Source organism: Oryctolagus cuniculus, chromosome 2 (assembly GCF_051225735.1).
Source record: "Oryctolagus cuniculus isolate XC-2025 breed Fujian yellow rabbit chromosome 2, ASM5122573v1, whole genome shotgun sequence".
NCBI classification, from domain to species: domain Eukaryota; kingdom Metazoa; phylum Chordata; class Mammalia; order Lagomorpha; family Leporidae; genus Oryctolagus; species Oryctolagus cuniculus.
This window is the reverse complement of record NC_142868.1, coordinates 97,343,979-97,371,864: the sequence shown is the minus strand read 5'-3', so window position 1 is coordinate 97,371,864 and position 27,886 is coordinate 97,343,979.

Here is a 27,886-nt window from a genome sequence, read left to right as displayed (position 1 = left end):
AGCCAAGACCTGGAACCAACCTAAATGCCCATCAACGGTAGACTGGATAAAGAAATTATGGGATATGTACTCTTTAGAATACTATACCGCAGTAAGAAAGAATGAAATCCAGTCATTTGCAACAAAATGGAGGAATCTGGAACACATCATGCTGAGTGAAGTAAGCCAGTCCCAAAGGGACAAATACCATATGTTCTCCCTGATCGGTGACAACTGACTGAACACCAAAAAGGAAACCTCCTGAAGTGAAATGGACACTATGAGAAACAGTGACTTAATCAGCATAGCCCTGACGGTTAATGAACAACTTAATACATTATCCCTCTTAGTAGTTTTTTTGTCTGTTCTAGTTAATATGACTGGTTTAATTCTGTAATTAATACACAGTTATTCTTAAGTGTTGAAATTTAACTGAATTGTGATCCCTGTTAAACATAAGAGTGGGAATAAGAGAGGGAAGAGATGTACAATTTGGGACATGCTCAAGCTGACTTGCCGCAAATGTTAGAGTTAGAAACATACCAGGGGACTCCAATTTAATCCCATCAAGGTGGCATGTACAAATGCCATCTTACTAGTCCAAGTGATCAATTTCAGTTCATAATTGATTATAATGAAAGGACTAAGAGTCAAAGGGAGCTCATAAACAAGTGTAATACCTGCTAATACTAACTGATAGAATAAATAAAGGGGAGAGTGATCCAACATGGGAAGCAAGATACTCAGCAGACTCATAGAATGGCAGATTTCCTAAACAGCATTCTGGCCTCACAATCAGCCCTAAAGGTATTCCAATCTGGCTGAAAAGCCCAAGAGAGCATTTCAAGCATGGAAAGCCAAGACACTCTGGCAAAATTAAAAAAAAACCTAAATGAAAGATCTCTGTGAGTGAGATCCCAGTGGAAAGAACAGGTCTTCAAAGAAGGAGGTACCTTTCTCTGAAGGGAGGAGAGAACCTCCACTTTGACTATGACCTTGTCTAAACAAGATAAGAGTCAGAGAACTCAAGGGGCTTCCATAGCCTTGTAAACTCATGACTGGAGCATAGGGAGATTACTGATGCCATAAACAGGAGTGTCAGTTTGTAAAGTCAACAACAGGAGTCACGGTGCACTTACTCCTCATGTAGGATCTCTGTCCTTAATGTGCTGTACATTGACATTTAATGCTATAATGAGTACTCAAGCAGTATATTTCACTTTGTGTTTCTATGTGGGTGCAAACTGTTGAAAGCTTTACTTAATGTATACTAAACTGATCTTCTGTGAAAAAAAAGAAGAAATTATCAATTCCCAACTTGACCCTCACTGGGATTAAACATGACAAAAGGTCTGATCTGATTTCATCATCATTTAAAAAATCATCTATTATTTTTCACTTTATGTTTCTGTGTGGGAGGAAACTGTTGAAATCTTTACTTAATGTATGCTAAACTGATCTTCTGTATATAAAGAGAATCAAAAATGAAAAAGAAACAGATAATATTATATAATTTATTATATGTACTATATATATATTATGGAGATTACTTCAATAGCCAGAGTGTGGCCAGGTTGAAGCCAGGAGCTTCTCCTCCAATGTGTGTGGCAGCAACCCAGGCACTTGGACCATCTTTCACTGCTTTTTCAATCCATTGGTAAGGAGCTGGATCAGAAATAATTATATGTTTGTATATAAATAATAAATGTATATATAATAATTATATCTCATATATTTATAATAATTATATGTAATTCTATATTATATATAGAAATATATAATATAATATTATATAATATATAATATATTATAATACATAATACAATATATTATATAAAGAACTACATAATATAATATATTATAACATACATATATATATAAATATATATATGATGGACCAAAATGTGGCATTCTCCATTTGGCAGAAGGGACAGGCTCCAATATCTACTGTCTATGTCTGTATGTCAGTATAATGCAGGAGGCAACCCCTCTACCAAATAAGAAAAGCTATTTCAGTTCAGCTGGACATCATTCTGCTGACTGTTGACCTTATTACTGTTAGTCTGGATGCTTTCATTGGTTGTAATCCAGGACCCAATTTTCCCATAGATATAAACATCATCAAACATGAAAATTTGGTAAGAAAAGCTTAAACTGAGAGTTATGATTAATAACTATTTAAAAAAAAATTCTCAGAACCCATCTAATCCAAACCTTGGACAATTGGAAGCTGTTGTACTTGGCCCACCCATAAACGAAATGGATTCTAAATCCTTTAACTGCAAGGAGAGTATCATAGACATTAATGCTCCAAACTGATCCAGTTCCCTGCTAACGTGTCTGGAAAAGTGGCACAGGATGACTCAAATATTGGGGCTCCTGCACCCATGTGAGAGACCTGGAAGAAGCCCCTGGCTCCTGATATCAGTCTGGCCTAGCCACAGTCATTGCAGCCATTTGAGGAGTGAACAAACCAGGAGGAAGATCAATCTCTCCCACTCTCTCTTTCTAGTGCTGCCTTTCAAGTTCTTAAATAGATCTTTTAGAAAGTAGATCACTTCAATAAATTTGCCATTGCTCAGTCATGATGACTTTTACTACCTTAAGTTCTTTTTCAAAAGATTTATTTATTGGAAAGGCAGAAAGAGGAGCTGGTGGTTGTGGTGAAGTGGACAAAGCTGCTATCTATTACATTGGCATCCTGTATGTGCACCAGTTCAAGTACCAACTATTGCATTTCTGATCCAGCTCCTTACCAATGGACTGAAAAAGCAGTGAAAGATGGTCCAAGTGCCTGGGATGCTGCCACGCACATCGGAGGAAAGCTCCTGTCTTCAACCTGGCCACACTCTGGCTATTGAAGTCATCTCAAAAATGAATTAGGTGGTAGAAGATTTCTGCGTCTCCCTCTCTCTGTAACTCTTTCAAATAAGTAATTAAATATTTTAATATGATAAAAAAAGGCAGAGAGACACAGAGACAAAGCAAGAAGGAAAGAGAAGCAGAGAGATCTCCCATCTGCTGGTTCACTTTCTATATGGCTACAACTGTGCAAGACCAGGTTCTCAAGTCCCCATTTAGGTTACAGTTCTCCAAATTAGATGACAGGAATGAAAGAATTTGAGCTATCATCCATTGCTTCCCAGGGATATTAACATGAAACTGATTTGGAAGTGGAGTACCCAAAACTCAGATTAGCACTGCAATATAGGATGTGGGCATCCGTTGTGATGGCTAACAAATTGGAAAACCTAGAGGAAAAATCAACAGATTCCTGGACATACACAATATACCAAAATTGAGTCATGAAGACACATAGAAAAGCTAAACAAATCAAAAACCAAGACAGAGATTGGATGAGTAATAAAGACCCTCCCAACAAGGAAAAGTCCAGGATCAGACAGCCTCACTATTGAATTCTACAGGACTTTTAAAGAACTAATTCCAATTCTTCTCAAACTATTCAAAACAATTGAAAGAGAGACAATCCTCTCAAACTCCTTCTATTAACCCTGCATCACCTTAATTCTTAAACTAGAAAAAGATACAGTGGAGAAAGAGAACTATAGAAAAATATCCCTGATGGGGGCCAGTGCTGTGGCACACTGGGTTGATCCTCCACCTGTGGAGCTGGCATCCCATATGGGTGCCAATTCTGGTCCTGGTTGCTTCTCTTCAAGTCCAGCTTTCTGCTCTGGACTGGGAGGGCAGTGGAGGATGGCTCAAGTGCCTGGGTCCCTGCACCCACTTGGGTGATCAGGGAGATGCTCCTAACTCTGGCTTCTGATTGGACCAGCACCACCTGTTGGGCTATATGGAGAATAAACAAGGAGATAAAATACTTATGTCTCTCTGCCTCTGCCTCTGCCTCTCCCTCTCTGTAGCTCCACCGTTCAAATAAATAATTCTTTTGAAAAAGTCAACAAACAATAAAGGCTGGTGGAGAGGTAGAGAAAAAGGTACCCTAACCTGCTGTTGGTGGGAATGAAGCTAGTACAGCCATTATGGAAGGTAGTATAAAAGTTCCTCAGAAATCTGAAAACATACCATATGATCCTGCCATCTGACTCCTGGGAATTTATCCACATGAAATGAAATAGAATATGCATAGGCATGAGTTATCTGTACCCTCTTGTTTATTACAGCTCAATTCACAATAGCTAACATGGAATCAACCCAGATGTCCATCAGCTGGTGACTGGAAAAAGAATATGAGCTATATATACAGTGTAAAATACTATTCAGCCACAATTGAGAATGAAATCCTATCCTTTGTAACTAAATGGATGAACTGGAAACAATTATGCTTCATGAAAGAAGCCAGTCCCCAAAAGACAAATACCATATGTTTTCTCTGGCTGGTGGTAATTTATATATAGACAACAAAAAGTAGCATAGGAGTTAAATTGACATTTTGAGATTTGAGTATTGTTCATAGCACTTTTCTGTACTCTTTGATAGAGTATACAACATATACTCATTGATATTTCTGCTACTACTTGCTGAATTCTTTATTTTGTAGAGGGTTAAAGCTTGTGATTCTAAAATAAAATCAAAGCATGCAGCTGTAAAAATTAAAAGAAAATAAAACAAGAAGGAGGGAGTTGGAAATATGAGACCAAGGGAAGATAGGGTAGGATGTTATCAGTTTGCTCTTCAATCTGTATATATAAATTACATGAAATTTGTTCACTTAATATGCATTTAAAAATATAAACTTAACACTAGAAGAAAAAGCCTGAGATCAATGTTTTCTGGATCACCACTAATAAAATTTAGTCTTCATTTATGTCTGACCATATTTAATTTCTTATTTATTTATTTTATAAGAAAATTAACATCACCACTCCTAACAAGTCCATCCTGCTTCATCCATATCTATCAGTTCCCACTCTGCTAATAATTTTTCATGAACTTAAATCCATATCATCTTAAAAAGATGCAATGCAGGGCTGGCGCTGTGGCATAGCAGATAAAGTTGCTGCCTGCAGTGCTGGTAAGGCATATGGGTGCCAGTTCAAGTCGTGGCTGTTCCACTTCTGAACCAGCTCTCTGCTATGGCCTGGGAAAGCAGTAGAAGGTGGCCCACGTCCTTGGGGCCTTGCACACATGTGAGAGACTCGGAAGAAGCTCCTGGCTTCGGATCGACACAGACCAGCCATTGCGGCCAACTGGGAGTAAACCAGCAGATGGAAGACCTCACTGTCTCTGTCTGTCTGTCTGTCTGTGTCTCTCTCTCTCTACCTCTCCTCTATTTGTGCAACTCTTTCAAATAAATAAATAAATCTTTAAGAAAAAAAACCTGATTCATGTTATTATTTATGTGTTTTAGAGGCTTTGCAGATGTTGATTACATGTGCCATGAAAACCCATTGAAATGCAAATCCTATAATAGGCAACTCCATGTTCACTAAACTGGTAAAATCCAGTGCATGTGTTGAGAAAAACACACTAGCAATAAATTTCAAAATGCTGTTAAATATTATAAGTGGCTGTCAAAGAGCTAAAAATCTGACATTGACTCATTATGTCATTTATTTATTACATAATGCTGAGAAAATCAGAAGTATTTGTTAAAACTTCTGCTAAAATGCGCTAGATTTATAATTTTTAAATGCATCTTTCCTATATGTAATGCAGTCCTGTGCTACTTTAGCGTATCAGAAATTTAAAATGTTGGACTGTTGCTGTGGTGGAGCAGGTTAACACCCTGGCCTGAAGCGCCAGCATCCCATATGGGGGCCGGTTCAATACTCAGATGCTCCACTTCTGATCCTGCTCTCTGCTATGGCCTGGGAAAGGAGTAGAAAATGGCCCAAGTCCTTGGGCCCCAGTACCCATCTGGGAGACCTGGAACTAGCTCCTGGCTCCTGGCTTTGGATCAGCACAGCTCTGGCAGTTGCAATCAATTAGGGAGTGAACATTAGATGGAAGACTTCTCTCTTTCTCTCTGGCTCTCCTCTCTGTTTGTAACTCGACTTGTAAATAAATAAATAAATCTTTAAAAAATAAGAAATTTAAAATGTGAAAGGTTTTTAAAAAATGTATTTATTTATTGTGAGGCAGAGTTACAGATATAGAGAGGAAGAGAAAGAGAGGTCTTCTATCCACTGGTTCACCCCTAAATGGCCAGAATGGCTGGAGCTGGGCCGATCTGAAGCCAGGTGCCAGAAGCCAGGAGTCAGCAGCTTCCTCCAGGTTTCTCACATGGGTGCCGGGGCCCAAGCACTCAGGGCATATTCCACTGCTTTCCTAGGCCATTAGCAAAGAGCTGGATTGGAAGTGCAGAAGCAGGGACTCAAATTGGTGCCCATGTGGGATGCTGGTGCTGCAGGTGGATGCTTACTCTACTATGCCACAGAGTGGGCCCAGTGAAAGGTTTTAGGAAGACATCTTTCATGTAGACTAGGCTGCAATATTGCAAGGTAAGGTTTAGCTTTTATTCCCACACATCAGTATTCATCTTTTAGAAACTATAAATACTGAATATCATACATATATATATAAATATAGGTAACTGCATATTTTGTTGTCATTCTTTCTAATTCTCTTTTTAATGTCTGCTAATAGGTCATCTTATGGATTATTATATTGATGTTACCTGTACATAACCGTCAGGCATTTCCACTGTTGAATGTGTTTATGTGTACAGGCAGTTTTGTTTGTGTGTACATGAATGCACATTTGATGGAGATAGCACTGACAGTAATACTGTGAGAAATCCTAACGCTGATTTCATACTTTCTGTCCTCTGCAGAGATGGCTGTCATTGAAGTAGACCACAGGGCCCCCTTTTGCTGTTATGGACTGAAATGTGCCTCCCTAAAACTCAAACACTGAAGTGCTAACCACCAACATGACTCTACCTGAAGAAAGTGCTTTTAAGCAGATCAAATGATAGATGTGTCTTCTGGAAAAATTGAGCCTATTAGGACCTTGATCTGATATTTTCAACCTCACAACTCTGAGAAGTAAAATTCCATGATTTAAATCATATTCTCCGTGGTATTTTCTTAGCAAATTAATATATCCTCATTTCTGCCAGCATTTTCTGCTGTCATCTAGAAGGTCCTTGTGATTAGCAGACACATATAGAAACTAAAAACTATGATTTTAGATTACCAAGTATCTACTAACACAAAAAAGATATCCCAGAAGCAACCTACTACCATCCTTCAGGACCCAGAAAAAAACAGGAATGAGTCAACTTGCAGGGCAGTAGAAAAAAGTGAATAATGAAAGATCACAGCAGAAATAAATAAGGAAGGGTTTGGTGCTGTGGCGTAGTGGGTTAAAGCCTTGACCTGCTGTGCATGCATCCCATATATTGCTGCTAGGAGACCAGGTGCTCCACTTCCAATCCAGCTCCCTACTAATGCACCTGGGAAATCGGTGGAAGATGGCCCATGTTTTTGGGTGCTGGCACCCACATGAGAGACTTGGAAGAAGCATCTGGCCTTTCAAATAAATAAATAAATCTTAAAAAAATAGAAGCAGTGTTAGCACTGTTGGAAAAACAGACACATAGTTCAATGGAAAAGAATAGGCAGCTGAAATAAACTGACTTTTCTACAGGCAACTCCTATTTAACAAAGGAAATAAAACAAACAGGAGAAAGAAGAATCCCTTTAGCAAATAGTTTAAAGGAAAGTGATTATCCATATGTAGAAGCCTGAAAATATGCCCCAACACCTCATACACTATGTAAAAGCAACTCAAGGTGAATTAAAAGTCTAAATATAAAACCAAAAACTAAGTAAACATATGAGAAACTGTAAAACATTAGCATAGACAACAGTTTTGGGTAAGATTCCAAAAGCACAAGTAACAAAAATAAAATATACAAATTTGAGCATATCAAATTAAGATACATCTTCACAACAAAGTAATCAACAGAGTGAAGATACAATGGGCAGAATGGCAGAAAACATTGAAAACTCTGAATATGACAAACGATTGATAGCCAGAACATACATATATAGAACTGGAAAAACTCCAAACAAGAAGCAAAATGTACAGTTAAGAAATGGGCAATGATCAGAATAGATGTTTCTCAGAAGAAATCTAAATGGTCAAGACATATATGAACATGCCCAATATCACTAGCCATTAGGGAAATGTAAACCAAAACCAATAGTAGACTCCATCTGTGGGAGAAGACAATGCTTGGGTTTTCATTTGTGCAACAAGTGGGTTTAGAGGACCCTGTTCACCATTAGAGGGCAGAGTCTACATGGAAGTAAGGAAACCTTAATGTTTTCCTAATGGGCTTGTTAAATTCTTGACCAGTGCCTATTACCTTTGCCACATACTTTCCAGTCTCACCACTTTCCTTCTTCTTCCTCTTCTCTGTGGCTTGCAAAACCAGTATACCTTCTATATACTGAGGATACTTTTGTTTTGTTTTATTCCTTCTATCTCATGATGTTCCTCTAAGAAATCACAACCCTCAAAGTATTCATTCATTTATGCAGTCTGCAGTTTTCATGGGCTACTACATGGCAAAGTACTAGGTTAAAGGAAAGGTATAGGTCAGGAACTGAGCAAAGTTCACAATGATGAAGCCATTGGGGAAATGAACCTGATGGAAGACCCCCCCCTCTCTCTGTCTCTCTGCCTCTCCTTCTCTCTCTGTGTAACTCTGATTTTCGAATAAATAAATAAATCTTTAAAAACTAACTAAATAAATATAGTAATAACCTGGTGGCAATACCTTTCTATCAGAACATGTGAAGCATTCAAACACAGTTTGTCCCAGAAAGTCAGCCATAGTTTTCAAGGGCACATCTTCTACTCCACTTGCGGACATCTCTGTGGGGGGAAAGGGGCACTTATTTCTTCCCCTCTTCTTTCTTACCACTCTCACAGTTATAACTTCTATAGATGCTTCCACAGACCAGTCTCTATGAAGTTGTAGAACTAATATCCTCCCATGTCAAAAATGTCATGGGTTTAAACACAGAACCCAAAATAAGACAAGTAACTGGCCTTCTTAATTACACAGTGTGGAATGTAAGATTCTCAGTGGATCACTGGGTAACTGTAAAGTACTGGGCAGAGGAAAACTGTTACTTATCTGTATTTATGATGCTGTAATTCTCCACTTTATGCAAACTCAGATTAAAAGAGCTCCAGTTAGTGGGCAGCACTGTTGCATAGTGGGTAAACCTACTGCCTGCAGTGTCAGCATCCCATATGGGTGCCGGTTGGGATCCTGGCTGCTGCACTTCCCATCCAGCTCTCTGCTGTGGCCTGGGAAAACAGTTGAAGATGGCCCAAATCCCCTATCTCCTGCACCCATCTATGAGACCTGGAAAAAGCTCCTGGCTCCTGGTTTTGGATCCAAACAGCTCCAGCCATCTATCTCTGCTTCTGCCACTCTGTAACTCTGCCTTTCAAATAAATAAATAATTATTTTAAAAAACAGCTTCATCCCAGAAGAAGCTCCTGGCTACTGGCTTCAGACTGCTCCAGCTCCACAGTTGCTGCCAATTGGGGAGTGAACCATCGGATGGAAGACCTCTCTCTCTCTCTCTCTCTCTCTCTCTCTCCTCCCTGTGTAACTCTTTCAAATGAATAAATAAATCTTTAAAAAGTAGCTCCAGTTATTGACAACACAGTAGACTTGCATTGATTTTAGTTCCCTTCTCACTTTGCAAAGGGATCAGTGGCAGGTAAAAACAGTTGACAGCCTTGCTAACAGGAGAAGAAATAGTTGAAGACAGAAAATGAAAAGCAGCCAAATAAATCATCAAAGAAAGAGAAGTGGACCCCATCCAACACAAACCTTTAAAAGTGGATGCTCACAATTAACGAGTGAAACAGCTGCCCACTGAAATCTTTTCTAGGGAGGGAAGATGTCCTAAGTTCTGCTTCTGTAAACTCCAGTCATAAATCTGTCCTAATAAATCTGTCGCTGGCATCTCTTTTACAAGCATACTGGACCCACTGACCATTGGAAATGTGGTCCTAAGTCATGTAGGCTGCCATTTAAACTCACCAATGCTGTAACAGCTAAGAAACTTGAATTTGATGCTCAATTCTCAGGAAATCATTCCAGTTGAGCCTAGGGCCATTAATATAAACTCCTTGGATTCTCCACTGTCTCTGTGCCTGTTTGAAAGAAGGGAGTTTTCCCACCCCAGGTTTCTGTAACAGCTTCAAATTCCAGATTGGAAAAATCTGATAATTAATACTTGAGAGGGATCAATGCACAAAGCAGCTATTCACGCTTCACACTGCTCCCTCTGGGAAAAATCTGAACACTCAGGGCCACACCCAGCAGGTGTGTCCACGGGGACCCCACCAGGAAGATGAGGTGCAGGATGAGAGCAGTGGGGCAGATCCTAGTCAGATCCTCCTTCCCACCCCTCTGCTGCCCCAGGCTCCCTGCTGAAGGCCATCCAGCCCCACCCTGCAGGAACCAGCCCAGGAAACATCAAGAGACCTGGCCAGACTGCATTCTGAGACCACCCACAGTGGGAACCCGGCTTATTTAACTGTGGAGAGCGGGAGTCTTTCCGCCTTCCTTCCCTGCATGTGCAGGTTCCCAGGACGGTGCCCTCTCTCTCCTGTAACCACTAAATAAAGTACATGAGGGACAGTTTGGGTGAGGTTCTGCAGGGGAGAGTCTGGGCGCTGGGAGCCTGGGAAGCAGAGGTGAGAGACAGAACAGCCCGGGTCCCAGCCCTGACCTCGGGGGAAACTGCCATGATCTCTGGTGCCCAGGCACCCACCCTTCTCCCACACACATCTCTGCCCCTTCCTGCATGCCAAACCTGCAGCAGAAAGTCCTAGGAGCAGGTACCCTTTCTTCCGGACACACGGGGAGTGAAGCGGGGAGTGCGGGGAAGAGAGTACCTGGCACGTGGGACCCACAGGTGGAGGATGAAGAGGGAAGAAGCAGCAGGAGGCAGGCTTGGGGTGAGCACTCAGAAACTGCCTGGGATCACATGTGCAGAGCAGGAGATGCAGTAAATGCCAGAGAAGGAGCAGCACAGCCCCCAGGGCTGACCCTGAGCAGGGAATGAACTCCCTCTGGTCCAACTCAGAGCCCCACGGACTGGCACTAGCACGCGCATGTGCACAGGCATTTGGAAGGCAGAATACATCGGAGCTCCTGGGAACTCTGGGAAATGGAGTCCAGGCCACAGCATCCCTAGAGACACCAGCTGGCCCTCCCCAAGGGCTGCAGTCTGGGGTGGGTGCCCACAACCAGAGGGCATTTGCTTTTGTTAAGTCCCTCCTTCCTTTCCTTCCCACCCCAAAATCTCAAGGATCAGTTGCTGTTCTTCCTTTCCTGAATCAAATCTTAAAGAGTGACACTCACTGCTGTTAACTGACCCCAAATCCTGGCTCCCTCATAACCTCTGTCTCTTCCAGAAAAATCTTATTTACTACTTTGGCCCTAGAAATCATAAATGGCTATGATAGAATGTAACTTTTAACAGAGGTGTAGAAGGCACGGTTTAATATCCAGTTTTGAGAATACAATTTTCATTTGTGCTTTATTGATGTTTATAGTTCTTTTAAGATTTATTTATTTATTTGGAAGTCAGAGTTACAGAGAAGGAGATGCACAGAGAGAGAGAGAGAGAGAGGTTTTCCATCGCTGGTTCACTCCCCAATTGGCAGCAGCGCCACAGCGCCGACCCCTTATAGTTCTTTTCAAATCATTTTACACTGTCTTTTTATTCATCTAGTACAGAGACAGAAGAATGGACACAGAGCTTACATAGCTGAGTATTCAAGGAGACAGGTTAAGGGGTTAAATGCCTTATATCATATCATTTATACCTTAGATTAATTCTGGGGACAGTATTATCTGGAGTTTACAAAGTAGAAACTGAATGGAAAGAGCTTAGAAAAACATGGCGTTTTTTAATATCATTAAAAAGTCTAAGTTAAAGGCCAATCAAGGGGCCAGCACTGTGGCATAGCAGGTAAAGCTACCTCCAGCATTGACATTCCATATGGGTGGAGGTTGAGTCCCGGCTACTCTGCTTTCAATCCAACTCTCTGTTATGGCCAGGGAAAGTGGTGGAAGATGGCCCAAGTCCTTGGGCAGCTGCACCTGTGTGGGGGACCCAGAAGAAGCTCCTGCCTGCTGGCATCGGATCAGTACAGCTCCAGCCATTGTGACCAATTGGTGAGTGAACCAAAAGATGGAAGATCTCTCTCTCTCTCTCCCCTTCTACTCTGTGTAACTCTGACTTTCAAATAAATAAATAAATAAATCTTTTTTAGAGAGCTAATCAACATATAATACTAGCTTAAAAATCTTTCTTTTGTCTTGGGTTTCAGTTTTTAAAATCTGATTTCTCAAAGGGAAAAATGTGAGAGAGATGAAGAGTACCTAAAAAATAATTTACTGTAATTATTTACTGTAATAATTTACTATAATTTACTGTAATAATTTACCATAAAGAACCACATAGGATTATAACTTGTCTAGAAAACAAAGGAGATTCAAAGTTGCTATTATTTCATGGTTATTTTTTCTTATTTTTAATATCAAGGTAGTATATAAATATTACGCACTCCTAGGTATTTGTGTTGTTTGATATGTTTTATTTTTTAAGCAGAAATTCAAAGAGATAACTGGGTAACATGGAGTTCTGTGTTTCTGATTACTTCTCTCAATTAGAGATCATGGGATTAGAGTTGTTGCTAGATTAAGAATGCTTAAATCTTTATCCACTGACTTCACACCAGCATTTACTATGTTAAACAATATTCTTTGGGTAGATTGCTCTTTCTTGCCAGACTGTAAACTTCATGGGGTCTAGAAACATATTTGCTTTGACACTAAAACTCAGCATCTTGACAGTCATTTAGTTGAATAAATAAATGATATACAAAATAAATATTTCTGCCTCTCAATAACTGCCTAATAGAGAAGGAAATAGAAATCAATTTGATGACTCTCAGTATTAGGTGAATATATAATTTGTTGTTCTGACATAAGCTTGGTCATGAAAAGGGCATATTAATAATTACACAGAGTTGAAGTGTATGAACACCTAGGGCCAAGCGGGTTAAATGTTCACCCTAGCTATGTAAGGCATTCCATGTCAATAGGAGAGGGAGGAGGAAGAGGGGAGGGAGTGTAGGTGGAAAGGTGGTTACGGTGGGAAGAATCACCATGCTCATTAATTAGCAGCAAAGAGAGAATCTGTGATCATTTGTTGCTTAAGAAAGGGTGATAGGCATTATTTAATTATAATGCAGGCATCAGTGTTTTCCTGTCTCTGAAATAGGAAGTCTATAACTCAGAATTCCTTGTTCTATCATCAAAACAATTCAAAACAAAAACCTAATTAAGCATAAGAGGAAGTTATGTATTAGAAGTCTATTCTAATCTCTAGGAGGTTCAGGAGTTGGAAAATTCATCCAAAATCTTGCTGCAAAATGTCCCACACATTTTCCATGACCACTACCCGTAAGCATAAGCTCTTTTAAAGAAAAGATTTATTTATTTGAAAGTCAGAGTTACACAGAGAGGAGAGGCAGAGAGAGAGAGAGAGAGAGAGAGAGAGAGAGAGAATCTTCCATCTGCTGGTTTACTCCCAATTGGATGCAATGGCCAGAGCTGAGCTGATCCAAAGCCAGGAGCTAGGAGCTTCTTTCAGGTCTCCCATGTGGGTTCAGGGGTCCAAGGACGTGGGCCATCTTCTACTGCTTTCTCAGGCCATAGCACAGCTGGATCGGAAGTGGAACAGCCGGGACTCGAACCGGTGACCATATGGAATGCTGGCACTGCAGGTGGCAGCCTTACCTGCTACGCCAGAGCACCAGCCCCCATAAGCCCTATCTTCTGTAGAACCAGCACCCCAGACACCAGCCACCACATGGCATCCCATGGCACACTCACCCCTGGCAGTGTTCTGCAGCTCCTGCTCCTCTCCACTTTCACTGGAAGAATCTGCAACTCCTTTTTTTCATGCAAGTAATTCTGATTCAGATGATGTCCCTGACACAATTGGCTGGCAAGTGCCATGGCATGTGTCCATGACCTAGCTAAATGCAAAGCTGGAACATTTTAAACTTTTCACTGCCATGGTGAGACACGGACTCCATCTAATGAAGTAGGGGATTTTTCAGGGAGTCTGGAGAATCAAATATGACAAAATGACAAATCTTAACCAAAGAGTGCCATGGTAGAGATGAAGAGAACCCAAAATGTATTTTTCTATCTTTTCTGAGTTAAGTGACTAAAAACAAAGCCAATGAGGGTTAAACAGACCCATTCTGAAAATTCCTTAACATCTTCATTTCCATCCAAATTAATAGATTACTTGAAGAAAATAAATTTTACATAAATGAAAATGCAGTACCACAGACAAGCGTACAGTACATAGGCCCTCAGTTAGCTTCAAGCTATCTGGGTCCATTAATGTGTTCTTCCAGAACCAAAGCTGCAGTACAATAGAACCACAGCCTCTGACATTCCTCCTCCACCCTGATGGATTTTGGGTTTTCCTCCCACCTCCCCTCTCCTGTGAATACATAAGTAGCAGGACAAATGGAATCCAAAGATACGATGATGTTATTTAATGTGGAATAAACATAGTGTTTTAGTCAGTACAATACTACAATAATAATTCCGAGTTCACTGATTATGAAAGTATATGAAATCTATTCCTAAGTAATCATAACATCGAGAGCTGAATGTAGACTTTCAGAGTGAAAGAAACGGAGAATTGTGTAGAGATGTGTATCTCTATAATACAGATTTACCGCTGTACTTTATAGACAGTACACCATGTTTGTATTTTCTTTTCTTTTTTTTTTTTTTGCATTCTGGCATAGTTTATTACATCCAGCTTGTCATTTTGGAAATTTTATGATTAGACACTAATATACAACAAATTTTGAATCCTTACAGATAATATAGAGCACCCTAGGCCCTCCCAAGGGCAGGAAACAGACCAAGAGCTCATAGACTAGCTGCAACTGCAAGAAGCAGATGAAGATATCATCAGAAAGATACATATTCCTGAAGTGTGGCTGCTGAGCAGTTCTGCCCTTATGGATCTCATCTCTGTTTCAGATCGTTAAAGAAAGTTACATGCTTTTTGACATTTCTAAAGATTTCACTAATGAGAATCTAAGATATCTTCACTACGCTAAGAGCCTCAGAACAGCCCAAAGACTTGGGCCATTTTCTACTGCTTTCCCAGGCCATAGCAGAGAGCTGGATCAGAAGAGGAGCAGCCGGGACTAGGACCGGAGTCCATATGGGATGCTGGCACTTCAGGCCAGTGCTTTAACCTGCTGTGCCACAGCACTGGCCACAATGTAGTATTTCTAATAGAAGAGTTGGTTAAGTCATTAACTCCTCTAAAATACAAGTTAAGTGTTAGTTTTTAAACTTTGATTCATTCATGAGAAAAATAAAAGGTTAATTTTCTCTCTTTGCTTCTGGGTATGTAAATTTTATTCTAAGAAATTAATCATGACTTTTACATCTCAGACCCTATTATGAGTAAGTAGAGAATATTGTGGGGTCATACACTCATTCTATCAAAGGAACATTTCTCCAATTAAAGAAAACATTATGGGCATCCCATATGGGCACTGGTTTGAGTCTTTGTTGCTCCACTTCTGATCCAGCTCCTTGCTATGGTCTGGGAAAGCAGTAGAAAATGGCCCAAGTGCTTGGGCCCATGCACATGCATGGGAGACCTTGAAGCTCCTGGCTCCTAGCTTTGGATGAGCCCAGCTCCAGCCGTTGCAGCCAACTGGAAAGTGAACCAGCAGATGGAAGACTTCTCTCTCTCTATGTAACTCTGCCTTTCAAATAAATAAATAAATCTTTGAAAAAAAAAAGATGCCCAAGTCTTACATCAGAGTACTGGGGTTCAGTGCCTAGCTCTGGTTCCTAACTCCAGCTTCCTGCAAATACCGATCCTATAAGGCAGCACTGATGGCTCAAGTATTCAGGTTTCTGCCTACACATGGGAGATTAAGATTGAGTTCATGGGCTGGCGCCATGGCTCACTTGGTTAATCCTCTGCCTGTAGCACTGGCATCCCATTTGGGTGCCGGGTTCTAGTCCTGGTTATTCTTCTTCCAGTCCAGCTCTCTGCTGTGGCCTGGGAGGGCAGTGGAGGATGGCCCAAGTGCTTGGGCTCCTGCACCTTCATGGGAGACCAGGAAGAAGCACCTGGCTCCTGGCTTTGAATTGGCATAGTGCCAGCTGTAGTGGCCATTTGGGGAATGAGCCAGCAGACGGAGACCTTTCTTTCTGTTTCTCTCACTATCTTTATCTCTACCTGTCAAATAAATAAAAAAAATTGAGTTCACACTCCTGGCTTCAGCCTGACCCAGTTCTGGCTGTTGCAGGCATTTTGGGGAATAAAGCAGAGAATCAGAGTGCATTTTCATTCTCTCTCCCTCTGCCTCCCAATTAAGTAAAAAAAAAAAATTAAAGAAACTCAAACTGGACTAAAGGTAATAATATAGGTAAGTGTCCCACTTCTTTCATATGACTAACCACTAGGTACTAAAAGTTTTCATTTTTTCCACTCACCACATCCTTTTCCCATGACATTTAATTTCCTAGGTTTTAAATTTTTTTTTCCCTAGGTAAAATGTGACCACTTGGTGCCAATGCTGTAGCATGAGGTAAGACGCTGCCTGCAATGCCGGTATTCCATATGGGTGCTAGCTGAGTCCCTGCAGCTCCCCTTCCAATCTGGCTTCCTGCTAATGGTCCCAGAAAAGCAACAGAAGATAACTGGGGCCCTGCCACCCACATGGGACACCCAGATGAAGTTCCTGTCTTCAGTCTGGCCCAGCCCAGGCCACTGCAGCCACCTGAGGAGTAAACCAGCAGATAGATAATCTCTCTTCCACTCTGCTACATTTTCAAATACATGCATGAATCTTCCTTTAAAAAATAAAAATAAAAACCACTTAAGCTTTCAAAGGTATACAAGAAAGAAGCTTACAGCACTGATAAATTCAGGACCTAAAACATCTTAATGATTGAAAAAAGCAAAGCAAAGAGCAATATACAGAAAAGCATATATTTTGGTCCCTAAATTTCTAAACCATGAACATGATTATTACATAAATATATTTATATATTTTTAAGATTTGTTTTATTTACTTGAGAAAGGTATTCCATCTGCTGGTTCATTCCCCAAATTACTGAAAACCTGGGGCTGGGCCAGGGCAAAGCCAGGAGTAGGGAGGGGCCAGTGCTATGGCACAGCAGATTAACACCCTGGCCTGAAGCACTGGCATCCCATAAGGGCACTGGTTCAAGACCCGGCTGCTCCACTTCTGATTGAGCTTTCAGCTTATGGCCTGGGAAAGCAGTAGGAGATGGCCCAAGTCCTTGGGCCCCTGCAACTAAGTGGGAGACATGGAAGAAGCTCCTGGTTCCTGGCTTCAGATCAGTGCAGCTCCAGCCATTGCAACCATTTGGGGAGTAAACCATCAGATGGAAGACCTCTCTCTCTCTCTCTCTCTCTCTCTGTGTGTGTGTGTGTGTGTGTGTGTAACTCAAATAAACAAATCTTTAAAAAAATCCAGGAGTCAGGGAAATTTCATCCAGGTCTCTCACTTGGGTGCAGGACCCAAGGATTTGTACCATATTCTGCTGCTTTCCCAGGTATGTTAGCAGGGAGCTGGATCAGTAGTAGAACATGCAATTGGTGCCCATAGAGGATGCTAGCGCTGCAGGTGCTGGTATAACCCATTTTGCCACAGTGCTGGCCCTGTAACAATGTTTAATTCCTAGTAATTAACAGGGAAGAAAGAAGTATGGCAGGATACCTTTTTTAAAAAAAAATTATTTTATGTATTTGAAAAAGTTATATAGAGAGGTAGAGAGTGAGGTAGAGAGAAAGAGAGAGAGAAAGAGAGAGAGAGAGAGAGAGAGAGAGAGAGAGAGAGAATCTTCTGTCTGCTGGTTCACTCCCCAAATGGCTACAATGGACAGAGCTGAGCTGAGCTGAATCCAGGAGCCAGGAGCTTGGGTGAAAAGGCCCAAGGACTTGGGCCATCCTCTACTGTTTTCCCAGGTGCATTAGCACGAGGCTGGACTGGAAGTGGAGCATCTGGGACTCTACCAGCACTCATATGGGATGCCTGTATTTCAGGCCAGGGCTTTAACCTGATGTGCCACAGTGCTGGCTCCAACAGGTGACCTTTTACTCTCAATAATCTCTTCTTGGTATTGGCAGCAGTTTATAATTTTTTGTTTATTTGCCTTCTTCTTAATCTATATTTTTAAAAACTTACAACAAGTTCCAGCACCCTGAGAACCTCCATCACAAGGGCATACAATCAGATGTTTGTCCAGAAAAGGGTGGTATAGATGCAACGTGGAAAATGCAAGGTGAGTTGATTCATCCTTCTCAGGCTGTGGTTTCCATGGGCAACTTTTACAACCAACTTCCTTATTTGTTCCTCTTCCACAGAGTAGAAAACATGTTAAGTCATCCTATTTAGCCAAAAGCCAGTGGCAGCACTTAAATATGTCATCAATCCAGGGCCAGCATTGTGGCACAAAGGGGTAAGTTGCCAACTGCAACAGCAGCATGCCTTATGGCACTGCTTTGAGACTCACCTCCTTCACTTCTCATCCAGCTCTTTGCTTGGGAAAGCAGCAAAGATTGCCCAAGAGTTTGGGTTCCTGCACCCACATGGGGGACTGGGACAGAGTTCCAGGGTCCTGGTTTCGGCCTGGCTCAGCCCCAGCTATTGTGGCCATCTGGAAGTGAGCCAGCAGATGAAAGACAGAGATCTCTCTCTCTCTCTCTTCCTTTTACCTAAACATACATTACATAAATAAATGAAAATGCATCCATATAGCAACTTTTTGAGGAAAAGTCTTCTGATTATTGCAGGTATTGTCTCAATGCATAAAAATATTCAGACACAAAAATTATAAACTGATTTATATTTATATTTTGCAACCACATACTTTTCAGAAAAAATTGTCTGCCATTCAGTATCAGGTATCAGTCTGAAAGCATTCATTAAAAAAATCAAGTAATTTTACTAAACACAAAAACCTCTAGTATAGGCTGCATATAAACCAGTTGCTTCCATGGGTATACACAGATTGATTTTTGTTAATTTACAGGGATCACTGCACTTCCCTGGCATGGAGCTGTCTGAAGAGTTTAAACACTGATGGGTGTGGAATTATTTCTGATATTTTCTTATTATCCAGAGTGCATTCATTAAATATCTATCATGAACTTCACACTCAATAAATCTGTTTCAAATATGTTGGTATTTAATGGTACTTACACACTTCCAAACTGAGCTAATCCTCCTAACTTCTCTCTGGAATAGCCATGCCTTTGACATTGCCTTTTTTGCACACATATGGAAATGCATAATATGCTTCTGTATGGTACTTCAGAATTTATAAAAGGCTTTTCAGGTAAGATTTACATAACATCATGTGAAAGTGGCCAAAGGACACAGTCTTCTCATTACTGAGGGGAGAGGTATGAAGTGACTCTCTGAACAGTTACTCAGATTCTATCAGTCAGGTTCAGAATCTTATTAGGTATCAGATACACATCTAGATTTTTTTTCCCTACTGTCTCTTTGTCAGCATTCCCAGCCTATGAGTGAACTTCAGTCTGAATGAATGCTAATATTCAAGGTTCTAAGTGAAAAAATTACTGAGGTTTGTATTGGTGAGTAAAGCATGTGTCTAAATGTTACTTGTATTTCATAATAAGTATTGAATCATATGAAACTGAATATAAGATTATGCAAATTTTTAAGATGAAGAGCATATATTTAAAACCACATTCTTACATTTTGCAAACGTGTTGAAACACCTTACTGGAGCATGTGTTTGGCATAGTGGGAAAGCCTTCCACATCCCAGTCAGAATGCCCGGGGCTCAAGCCCTAGCCCTGCTTCTGCTTCTGGCTTCCTGCTAACAGAACCCTGGGAGGCAGCAGCTGATGGCTCAAGTACTTGAGTCCCTGCCACCTATGTGGGAGACCCACACTGAGTTCCTGGCTTCAGCCTGACCCAGCTCTGGTTGGTGCAGACATTTGAGGAATGAGCAGTAAATGCAAGGGCTCTCTCTGCTTGCAAATAAACAAAAATAAATATACAGACCTTTTCTTAAGGTGTCTTTCTCACATCTAAATGATTTCCCTTTTCACAGTAAAATACCTAACTGTCCTCTTTAGTAGCAATGCATGTTTTGCTCTCCATGTCCACTCCTAAGCTCCAAGTACTGGCAGCTCACCTTAGCATGGTGACTGGTTCCAATGTTCAAGTACTCATCTCCCATTCTCTTTTGGTGGGTCTACCGGAAAGAAAGGAGAGTGTCTACAGTGATTAATACCTTACTGTTGCTCTTGCTGTCCACCTGCAGGCCTGAAGGATGACCAACTGAATACACACTGTGAAGTTCTGGATGTAGTTTCCAAAATTCAGTCACTTTGCAGCTGAGGGACTCTGTCCTGTCAATCACCTGAAAGCCTGAAGGAGTAGGGAGAAGCTGTGTTTGAAGAATTCACAAATAAAGTGCATTGAAGCCAACCACTACCACCCCCACCACACCCCTAATTCAGGGTTCTGGCAAACCCCAAACCAGGAGTTTGGGACCAGGAGTGGTTCAGGAGGTGACCTTGACTCCTTACTCTGAACAGCTCCAAAGTGCCTGGTGCACCCAACAGGAGCTCAGCGCCTCGACCTCCTGCCCTCCTGCCCTCCTGCCCTCCTGCCCTCACCACCAGGACGTCTGGCTCCCAGAGCCTCCAGGAGGCCTGCAGCAGCCCTGCAGGTCCAGGCGCACTGGGATGTGCATCCAGAGCTAACCCAAAATACAGGCCCAGCTCAAGTGTCACCTCCCCACAAAGTCACTGTCTCCTACTCCCTCCCGGAAGGCTGCAGGCCAGCACCTGGCACCGGGAGTCATGGCATTTGGGGTTCACCCGCTCTCCCACAAAGGAAGATGCCCCCATGGGAACCCCACTCCACCTGCGGGCAGGGCTGGGGGAAGAAGGGCCGAGCCAGCCTCCACCCTAGGACTGCAGCCTGGGAAAGTCCAGGGCCCCAGTGCCCTTGCCAGGCATGGGGTCTCCCTAAGTGTGCTCTGAGTCAGGGCCTCAGCCATCAGCAGCTCCCTTGCTTCCAGAATCTGCTGCAGGGCAGCTCAGGCTCGACCTGGCGGGGGGCCTTGGGCCAATCTTCGCTGCCCTGGGGCAGGACCAGGGCTGCCAGACGCGCCCCATGCTGGGCTGGCTATAAAGGTGGTGGTCATTGGTGGGCAGCTGGTAGTTGCAGTGTGTGCGGGTGACGTGGGTGGTGTTAGGTTCTTGTCCATTTTGTACCTTGGGGCTAGAATGCAGGTGGTGACCCGAGAGTCAGGAGGGGCAGGAGAAGAAGAGACAGACCTGGTGAGTGTGACCACCCACCTCTCCCGCCAGCCCTGCTGGCTGAGGCTTGCAGAACGTGCTGCACTTGGGGAAGCAATGAAGGCCGAGTCTTAGCAGGAAAACCAAGTGTGTGGTGCTGATTTGCTCACTGACGCAGCATCTGTGTGGTCTGCATGGGCAAACAGGGGGAAGGGCTTGGTAGGAGGGCTCTGGAGGCGCACTGGGCCCTTGTGCAGCTGCCTGCTGTAGGCATCCAGGGCAGCAGAGTCCTGCGGGGTCCCTAGAGATTCTGGCTGTGCTGTGCTTCCATCATCCACCCTCCTGCACTGCTGCTGGGGGCAGTGCTTCTGCCGTTGATATCTCATTCGAGTCCATGGATATTTTCTCATGATGGGCTGATCTCACACAGTGGCAATCATGGAACAAATCACTGTTCTGCGGCATCTGCCTCCCAGGAGCGTTGCAGGTGGACAGGGGGACACGGGTGACTGATGGCACCTCCTGTGCGTGGTCTCTGGCCCATCCAGGACCGAAGGTGGAAAGGGAAGCAGAGGAGCTGGCTCAAGGCAGTCCCGCTGCGGGTTCCATCAGGAGCAAAATGTCTCCCGATTGTGGTAAACCTTGCAGGGAAACTGTCTCCTTTTGTGGGCCAGAGACAGCATCTGCTTTATTAGCTGTGCAGTGTATTGATAATTAAAATTTGGGCAGTCCTATCTTTAGTCCTCACAGCGTTGTTACATTCTGAGGAACTGATGAAACTGCTCAGTACTTTGGGACTGAGTGTAATATTAGGTGGGTAAGCCTGTTGTTGGCTTTTGGTTTATAGCTATTAGGTGACTTTATTTGGTAAAAATGCATTCAGGCTCAGTAGTGTATTCAAGGATGACCACTTAGTGAATTGTCTTTTTTTTTTTTAAGATTAAGAGTATTGAAGACTGGGTTGAGCTACCTATGGCAAAACTCCACCATTCCTGGGAAGGCCACAATTGGCAAGAAAAGCAGGTAGCAAGCTTTCATCAAGTAAGTTGAGATTCCTGTGTTTGCAATCTGAACAGCTCACTGCTGAGCTGGGAGGGCAACTGCTCTGAGCACAACTCATTAGAGAACTGCTCTTGCAGACCTTCCCTGAAGGAAGCACTGTTGTGGTCAGAAGCATTCCAGGAGCTGCTGGCCAGCAAATGTGAATTAGACTTGAATTTAATCCATTGCAAGTATCACAAGAGTGCAGAAAGGCTGTGTCCTCAAATGAGCAGCTCACCAAGGAGAATTCGACTTAACCTAGAAGTTCTGTTTATCTCCATTTATTTCTCAGCATATTCACACCATGTGGGGAAGATAAATCACCCTTCAGCTCTGCAATGGCAGTGCTCTTGGTTGAGGCTGAGGATGCTTTTCATTGCATGCAGTGTTTGCAAGAGACTTAGTTCCCTGAGGATTTATGCCTCTCCTGTAAATACATTGTTGGCATTAAAACAAACTGAAGTATTTATGTTTTAGTAGTATGGAACCAACTTAAGTATTTTGCCTACTGGCACCTTTGTCTTTAAAGAGCTAAATCCACAGGATTACAGGATTGAGTAAAAACTAGAGAATAGCTAATCTTAGTACTAGAAAAGCACAGGGATTATTTGATCATTAGTTTCCTCATATTCCTCATGTTTCTTTTTCTTTTTCTACCTTCTCTTCCCTACCTACAGATGGTCTGGCTGTATTGGAGGCTTTTCTAAAAACTGAATTCTGTGAAGAAAATATAGGCTACTGGCTGGCTTGTGAAAACTTCCAAAAAAATCCACCCACCCCAGAAGCTATCCTTATATCCAAGATAAATATATGCACTCTTCTTAGAAAAAGGCCCAAAAGAGGTAAGACACAATTCCTCATTTCAGCATAAAGTGTACACTCTTGACATCAAGAAGCAACAGAAGAAGCAAAGACATAAGACTAAAGCAAGGGCCAGGCATCTGAAAAGCTTCCTCTCCTGGTGTCCTGGCTTTCAAATAAGTATCCCCCTACCTGGCAGGTGAAGCTCATCACACATTACAGCTTCTGATTTTCACTTTCAAAGAGCAGAGCCCCCTTCTCTAACAAAGGATAATGAGTGATCTTTGTTTCAGATGAACATGCTTTCAAACCAAAACTCTTATTATCCAAAATATACAAGAAGCTACAACTCCCAGCTTTACAGCTGCCTGGAAAAGGGTGTATTGCTTGATGGAGAATAACTTTTTGAAGTTGTATTTATTTGCAAGGCAGAGTTACAGAGAGAAAAAAAGAGGGAAAGACAGAGGTTCACTCCCTTCCTCCAGGTCTCCCATGTGGGGGCAGAGGACCAAGCGCTTGGGCCATTCTCTGCTGCTTTACCCAGCAAAGAGCTGGGGAAGAAGTAGAGCAGCTGGGAGTCAAACTGGCATCCATGTGGGATGTTAGTGCTGCAGGCAGCAGTGTAACTTGCTATGCCACAGCACCAGCCCCCAGAAAGAACTCCCTGGTCTTTCTTTTGAGTCAGAATGCTAGCAGGACTTGTGTTGAAAACCACAGATCACCACAGAACCCCATGAGAAGAAAAAGGAGCCCCAGAGTAGAGTACATGTTCTGTTTCCTAAGGCAGAAGATTTTGACTGCCAGAGACTGACATTCAATTCAGCCTGGGTGTTTGAAAAACATCCCTCACAACTGTTGATTCCAGTTCAGGTAGTAAATCAGGAAGCTGGTGACTGTCAAGGAGATACCTGTATCAGAACAGCTTCCACCACCGTGAAGACACAGGCAGGAAATACGTGGTCTGAGTGGGGTGGGTCTCACTGGAAAAGCAGGACTCTGAGATGGAAGATAATGCAATGGAATGCTGTTGATCTAGACTCACTTAAAATCAATAGGTCTGGGATTCTGTGGCCTTAGCTAACTAGCTCTACATCTTTCCTTAAATCCATCCATGTCACCACATGGTTTTAGTTCTAGGTTTTAAGTCCAAACTAATGTAACTTGTTTATTATGTAGAATCATCCATTCTATTGTTGTGTATTGCTGAACCGGAAGTGATGTTTGAATTGTTAAATGGTATTTAAAATAGTGAGTGCTCGTGTGTAGAAAACCACAGTGGCTGTTCCAAGTGCCAAAAACTCTTGAAGGCAGCTAAGCTTTGAAGTGGTCTTTGAATATTTGAATACATTTATTTTGATAAATAATGTCATTGAATACTCAGAGTCCAGGTGTGAGTTGATTTGATTTTGGTAACTGGAAATATGACCAACATAAGATCTTTGTAGTAGAGAAGAAGCATGCATTACTGAATCTGTGCAGGGAGAACTGACTGACAGCCCCCAGAGCTGAGATGAGCGTGGCAAGGAAGATGCTCTTTTCTAAACCTAAGTCACAGCACATCTTTAGAATGACCCAGGGTTAAAATTCTAACAGAATCTTTTATTAAACATCAAGGTCTTTGATGAGAATAGAACATTGACCTAAATCCCTTCTTGAGGATTAAGAACCAGCTAAATAGCAGGCTGCGGTGGTGACGTCGAAGGGGTTGGGGCCCAGGGTCGGGGGTCGCAGGTCCCAATGGCTGGCCCAGAATGGTCATGGGCTCCCCGGGTCATGGGCCAGCACTGCAGCACGGGGCTCCTGAGGTCAGGGGAAGCCTGCTGGGCCACTTCCTGCTTCCTTCCTTGGGCAGAGGTCAGGGATCACAAAGTGACCTAAAGTGACCAGTTCAGGGCAGAAATCCCTGAGGCACCACTGGGTCCTGGGCCTGGCCCATGGGTGGAAAGAAGCAGAGGGGAGATGCACAGGACCTGTGGGCCAAGGCTGCAGGTGTTCCTGTTGGCCCCCGGGCACCCACGGGGCCTCAGCCCCTCTCACAATGGAACCGCATGTGTACCTCACACCATTTTTACCCCTAATTCCACTTTAAAGAAAGGTTTATCAAGGTCGGTGCCGTGGCATGGGGGTGCAACCACAGCCTGCAGGGCCCACATCATGGGCGCCAGTTTGCGTCCCTGCCACCCCACTTCCTATCCCACTCCAGCCAATGAGTGCAGCGGTGATGGACAGGTGCTTGGACCCCACACCACGCAGGAGACCTGGGTGGGGGCGCGTGGGTCTTCAGCCTCACCCAAACATTGGGGGATCAAACCAGCAGATGGAAGACCCCCGTCTCTATGCCTTTCAAATAAATCTCTTAAAATAAATAAAAAAGAAATGCAAAAAAAAAAAAGAACCAGCAAAATAGAAGTGATCTGTATGGAGACAAACACCAATGTTACAGTACTCAACTCTCCACTGCTCCAATGAACAAAGAAGACAAATAAGAGGGATATAGGCCTCCCCTTTTTTGTTATCCTTCCCTTGGTTCCAACTAGCATGGGCTTCCAGAAAATGTACAGGGAATCCATTCTCTTCTGTGGTCAATGCATGATCTCAGAATTTCCCTTATTCATTTGCCTAACACATTTTGATTATGTTACTCTAGGTAAAGGGAAGGCAACAGAACTGCCCTTTTCCCCCAATTTTAAAATCTGTTATTTATTTGAAAGGCAGAGTTACAGAGAAGGGGTAGGGACAGATCTTCCATCTGCTGGTTCACTTCCCAAATTGGCCTCAGCTGAGCCAAGCTAAAGCCAGGCGCTTCTTCCAGGCCTCCCATATGAATGTAGTGGTTCAAGCACTTGGGCCACCTTCTGACGCTTTCCCTGGCACATTAGCAGGGAGATAGATTGGAAGTGGAGCAGCTGGGACTTGAATCAGCACCCATATGGGATGCTGGCACAGCAGGCCATGGCTTTACCCACTGTGTTGGTACCGTGTGTGTGTGTGTGTGTGTATGTATGTATTTTTATTTCAAAGACTCATTTATTTATTTGAAAGGCAAGGTTAGATAGGGAGAGACATAAGAAGAGAGATCTTTCAACCTCTGGTTCACTCCCCAAATGTCCACAACAGCAGAGGCTGGGCCAAGCCAAATCCTGGAGGCTGAACAGTGGACAATCTTTAGTTAATTTAAAATGAATAGGCTGTAGCTGGTGCTGTGGCATATAAGGTAAAGCCACCACCTGCAGTGCTGGCATACCTTATGGGCACTGGTTCATGTCCCAGCTGCTCTGCTTCTAATCTAGTTACCTGCTAATATGCCTGGGAAAGCAGCAGGAGATGGCCCAAATACTTGGGCCCCTGAATCCATGTGGGAGACCTGGAAGAAGCACCTGGTTTTGGATTAGCCCAGCTCCAGCTGCTTGCAGCCACATGGGGAGTAAAACAGCAGACAGAACATCTCTGTCTATTTATGTGTCTCTCTCTATAATTCTGTCTTTCAAATAAATAAATAAATCTTTAAAAAAGGTTTATTAACGTATGCTATAATCCAATCCAGTAAAAGTAAGAGAAGCATTAAATATTGCTACCTATATTTTTATTTATTTTTTATTTAATTTTTAAAACTTTATTTAGTAAATATAATTTTCCAAAGTACAGTTTATGAATTACAAAGGCTTCCCCCCCCATAACTTCCCTCCCACCCACACCCCTCCCATCTCCCACTCCCTCTCCCATTCCATTCACATCAAGATTCATTTTCAATTATCTTTATACACAGAAGATCGATTTAGTATATATTAAGATTTCATCAGTTTGCACCACACAGAACATAAAGTGTAAAATACTGTTTGAGTACTAGTTATAGCATTACTTCACATTGGACAACACATTAAGGACAGAGATCCCACAAAAGGAGCAAGCACACAGTGATTCCTGTTGTTGATTTAACAATTTGACACTCTTGTTTATGGCATCAGTAATCTCCTTAGGCTCTAGTCATGAGTTCCCAAGGCTATGGAAGCCTCTTGAGTTCACTGACTTCGATCTTATTTAGACAAGGTCATAGTCAAAGTAGAAGTTCGCTCCTCCCTTCAGAAAAAGGTACCTCCTTCTTTGATGGCCCATTCTTTCTACTGGGATCTCACTCACAGAGATCTTTTATTTAGGTCCTTTTTTTTTTCTTTTTTTGCCAGAGTGGCTTTCCATGCCTAAAATACTCTCATGGGCTCTTCAGCCAGATCCAAGTGCCTTAAGGGCTGATTCTGAGGCCAGAGTGCTGTTTAGGACATCTGCCATTCTACGAGACTGCTGTGTATCCCACTTCCCATGCTACCTATATTTTATATAGTCTAAGTATTGTATAAACTAAAATATACAACACTAGGAGTATGCTATCAGTAATTACACTACCAATCTCAGTGATTATAAATAAGAATTTTAGTAACTATACTGATTCTGAACAATGATTCAATGATTCTGTTTTTAAATTTAAAAATGCCCATGAACTTAAATGTTTCTGTGTAGCTCCTAATAGAACTACAAGCCTTAGAAGTGCTATGCTGTTTAACATTTCATCTTCAGTGTCAACTCGATTATTACACTGCCAGTTTATAAAACACTTCACAGTCATGTGAACCTTACCATAAGATAGGACTGTGTAGAATAAATCCTTTAACTATAAAGACAATCTTATCTCACAAGGGAGGAAGATCCAGAGGGGTCAA